The sequence below is a fragment of the Grammomys surdaster genome, unplaced genomic scaffold (assembly GCF_004785775.1).
Source record: "Grammomys surdaster isolate TR1022 unplaced genomic scaffold, NIH_TR_1.0 258, whole genome shotgun sequence".
In the NCBI taxonomy this organism is placed as follows: domain Eukaryota; kingdom Metazoa; phylum Chordata; class Mammalia; order Rodentia; family Muridae; genus Grammomys; species Grammomys surdaster.
In genome coordinates, this window is record NW_021604699.1 from 166,002 (window position 1) to 170,781 (window position 4,780).

The 4,780-nt window shown below is 43.5% G+C and overlaps 1 protein-coding gene across 1 annotated transcript in view; it reads left to right on the forward strand.

Moving 5' to 3' along the window:
- The window catches only part of Mylk4 (myosin light chain kinase family member 4), a 78,499-nt gene extending 75,928 nt beyond the window's left edge, over positions 1-2,571 (forward strand). Inside the window, exon 12 of the mRNA XM_028775707.1 lies at positions 2,484-2,571. The gene's annotated coding sequence lies outside the window, so the exon portion shown is untranslated. The remainder of the gene's footprint in view (positions 1-2,483) is intronic.
- The last annotated feature ends 2,209 nt before the right edge of the window (positions 2,572-4,780 follow it).

A 4,780-nucleotide genomic window follows, 5' to 3' on the forward strand; every position in this document is an offset into this window, starting at 1 on the left:
TCTCTATCTCTATCTCTATCTCTATCTCTATCTCTATCTCTATCTCTATCTCTATCTCTATCTCTCTCATCTCGTGGTGCCTGGGACAAATCCAGAGCCATATGTATGCTAAGCAAGTGTTCTAACACTGAACAGTAACTCCAGCTCTAACTTGTTTTAATCTTTCATTCTGATCTGTATTTTTCTGGCCTCAGGGTTTCTGCCTATCTGTTGGCCAGGATACATTCTTTTAAGTGGCCTTGAATCTTTTGGAGAATACGATGGGCAAGGACTAAATCAGTACATCATAGTCAAAGGCTCAAACCAGGCTTGTTACATAGCCTTCTGTGTCAGGGTTATTTAAGTGTCTTTCATTTATATAAGAATCTATGACCAGTTAAGGTTTAGAATTTGTGTGTACAGGACATTTTTGTTTGTCAAAAACTGTAAGGCAATAAAGTGAGAGAAAGCAGAAGAAGGTATTGCTTTAAGGTCCATAGGAACCCCTAGCCTACCTAAGTGACAGCCTTCAGCCATGGCCTATACTGGGAGCTGTGAACAGTCAGGGCCCCAGAGCAACCAGGCAGTTCTAGTCCCCATCTCTGCTCTCCCCAGCCTTTCTTTTAGAAGCAGCTTTGTCCCCAGCCACCACAAACCCCCTGGGTTTACCACAAACCACCTTCCCACAGAAAGTCCTGGAGTTGCTTTTGAGGCCTGGTGGGAATGAATGTACTGGGTGACAGGAGGTTGCATTCCAAGGCGGGCCTGTCGCCAGGGTCTGTGGGGAAAGAATGAAGAGGAAATGGTGGTGGGAGGAGGTAAAATCCTTCCATGCCAAAGCTGTCACTTTGAACCCAGTGTGATGGAAGACAGTGCAGCCCATGCGGAGACAGCAGCGGAAGCACTGAGCTGATCACACCGTACAGCTGGGTACACTCTGCTCGAATTACTGAGACCAGGCAGGTTTGCCTCCTGATGGTCTTGTGGGCTGGCTGCCTCCCTTCCCTGGGTTCCTTTACTCTCTCTCAGCCTGTGAGTCTCCTTGCAGGCCAAGCAGAATGGTTTCAGATCTACCAACCTACACAATCTATGTGCTTCATTATTCAATTGCTTTCTCTTTATTCTCAGCTCTAGGAGTAGAACCCAGCCTCATGCTTGATGAGCCTAGAGTCCATTATGGAACCCCTATTTTTAAAATAAAAATTAAATTTAAAGTATTAACTCAGAGGGCAAACTCCAGACCAGCTTAGTCTGTAGAATGAGTTCAAGGTCAGGCCAGCCGTCTTATTAAAGCCTGTCTCAAAATGTAAAACTATAAAAGAGAGCTGAGGCTATGGCTCTTTGGCATGGTGCTTACCTAGAATGTGCAAAGCCCTAATTTCAATTCTCTGCACCATAAAAAAAGAAACAGAAATGGTGTGTGTGTGTGTGTGTGTGTGTGTGTGTGTGTGTGTGTCTATGTATGTGTGGAGGTAGGTATCACCACTAAGCAAATCCACTGGAAAAGATGAACGAGGTTTCTGGAAAGATGTTATATGTGAAACTAGTATTTAAATTAAATATTTATTTAAAAACCTGGTGGATACAAATTATTCTTATGGAAAAGAAAGAGATGTAAGTCCTATGAATAAGGCACAATTTATAATGTAAATTGAGACACATAAGTCCCCTTCCATCCATTAGAAGTTTCTTGATGCACCAATAAAATACCTTTAAATCAAGCCTGGTAGCTTTCACACCCGTCCTTGTGTCTTTTCTCATCTATGAGGGTAAACGTTGAGATGTTGCTCAGCGGTGAGGCCAGGCAGCAACAGTGTACAAGCCTCTATCAGAGGTGGGCATACAGTCAGCACCTTCTTTTCTGTGGCCTGTATCTTTGCATCCATTCAAGTGTAGATAGAAAATATTTGCAGAGAAAAACTGCGTCTATGCTGAGTGTACCCACTCTTTCCTTATCACTGTTCCATAATCAATGGGGTATAATTATTCATGAAGTATTATATTGCTAGCACTCGTAGCCACCTAAAGATGATTTTAAACATGTAAGGATATGTATGTAGGCTTTACACAATTTTGGGGGTCCATTTTATATATGGAATTTGGCTTCTGTGGCTTCTGGCATCTGTGGGAGGGTCAGTGGAACTCCCTCCCCCACCCCATATGATAGGTGACCAAATTCCCTGCCTAGCCCAAATGCGCACTTTGATGCTGAAATGGAGTTGACCATGGACTGATGACAAGAGCACAGGAGTGGCTGTGCTTCAGATGAAACAAAGAAGGCCTTGTCCTTCAGCATTGCAAATAATGTTAAAATACTCACAGGGACTTAAAAAACCCAGCCCTGGTGTGCAGTGGAATCTGTCAAAAGTTCTCTTTCTGTCTCACACACATACACACATACATTATGAAAAGTCCTCTGTGGTTTTCCTAAGGGGCACAACCAGCTAATTACAATTTTAAAGTCCTGCTGAATTAACAAGACTGGTATTTTGTTTGCTTTGCAGGAAAACTGCTGCGGTTGCTGCTGCTTTGAGAAGGCTTTTGGAAAAATCAGCAGTTCTGGTGCCTTGACCCCTGGGATGACTGGCAGCCATAGCATGGGCAGCCTTGAACTTGAACTTGGAGAGGCTTTGCTGCTCTCAGTAGGTGACCCAGGGCTGCTCCCTAGGGGCTCAGGCAGATGCCCACATCCCACTTAGTGTACAGAGGGGAAGATGTTTCTCTGCCTTCTTGGCTTCTTGTGTTTCAATGTTTGTTTTTAGTTTGGGATGTTAGTGGGGCAGCGGGTATGCTATGCTGTTTCTTGGACTACCAGAGCTGTGCTTGAGATGTACAACTCTGGAGGACGCATTGGAGGAGACGAAATGGCTTCTAGTCATTGCACTATGCTTCTCAAGGGGGCAATTGTATCACCAGGAAAATTCTAAGATTTGGACCCTTTGATTTGCATTTTTATGTGGTTTGAAATGAGGTGAACTTGATGGATTATTAGCTTACTGGAACATAAGGCTTCTAAGGCAAAATCAGCCCTGACACATGGTACCTTCCATGTATTTTGAACTCTCTCTCTCAAGTGCAACAGTTTCTACCCAGTGGTTGATTCCATGTTCAGATTCATGCCTCACCATTTTACAGAGTGCCCCTTGCTCTGGTCTTTTGTGCAAGTTTATCCCCATTAGACATGGTGGCTTGGGGAGGTATATATTTGTGGTTAGTCTTTTAAATGACATCCTTCAAATGACAACCATAAGAGCTTCCCTCAAGACCTAGGTGTCACCAGTAGGAGCTGGGTCTGTGCATTCAGGGTAGATACAATGCTCAATGTACAGGGTCAGTGTCTGGAAAGTGCCTCCAGAATCTAGGTAAATTGAAACACTTAAAAGATCATTAATCATAGCTACACAAATTCAAAACTCTGCAAATTCTCATAGGAGTCAATGGTTATAAGGTTAAGGCAAAACTGATTTCTGATTACAATTTTTTTTTTTTTGAGACGGTCTCATTATGTAGTCTTGGCTGGCCTGAAACATGCTATGTAGACCAGGCTGGCCTCAAACTCATAGAAATCCATTTACATCTGCTCCAGAGTGCTGAGTTAAAGGCACACACTACTATGCCTGGCATTGGTTTAAAGTTTCTTGTTTCCTAGCTCATGGGCTATTTGTTTTCACGTATTTAATTAGGAATCCGAGCACCACTGTAGGTGGCATTTAGGGAATAGGATGGCTTGGGGCTTCAGAAAGCAAAACAGGAAACACATTTAGGTATGAAGACAAGACTTTGCAAAGCTCCCTGAAATTCTACTGACATTCAGGCTCTCATTTTCAAATGGCCATTGAGTTTAGGTCAGCCAAACAATGCCCCCATTTAGCTATAAATTGAAGTCACAATTGCAATGGTAAGAATAACCAAGTGGCCCTGTCACTGAGGGCCAACTCGAGGCCCTTGACTAGTCACCAAACCCTCATGGCCATAAGCATGCCCGCCGATAGTTAACGTCTCCTCATAGCTTTTTCATGCCTGACTGAAGTAAAGAAGACGTAGGTGCCACTTATTGAAGGCCAGTATCATTTCACTGTTGCGCTCTCTGTAAAAATCTGCTTGTTCCAGACAGTGTTCTCAGGTTGCGACACACAGCAGGTCCATGCGTTCATCCAAGGTTGGTTTTTAATACCCCCTTTGACCTTAAAATGTTTCTTTTTTCTTTTTCTTCTCGTCTTCTTCCTTTGTTAAAAAAGAAAACACACACACACACACATACACACACACACACACACACACACACACACACACACACACACAAGCTAGGACAGGTAGAGAAACTTTGACTTCAATGTTCTATTACTGTGCTAAGCTTAGTGGATGCTGTTCACTGAGCATAGGAAAAATATACAAGCCAGTGCATGAATTAATCCTCCTTGACCACAGCAGGTTGGCACCTACTCAAATGCTAAATGGGACACAAGGATCTGGTTGAAAACCCTGCATAGAAGGGCATTTTCAGTTCTGGGCATGGACTCTCTGGGGAAGAGATCTTCAGCAAGAGATGCAACTTTTATTCTAACTCACATTGCTATACACCTGGACCTGCCACATGTGGAAAGGACAGCTTAGGACACATACAGGCAATGATTTCTTGGCCACTTGAATTTCCACAAGGACCCCACAATTAGTGGGTGTGATTGCTTTAGTTTGTGTTTTTCGAGGTTTAGAGAGGAGACTGTTTTGAGAGTGGATCTTCCAGTGGGCAGTTAAGCTTGCACATTTGGATAGGAAGCTGGGTACCCTGCTCCAGCAAGAG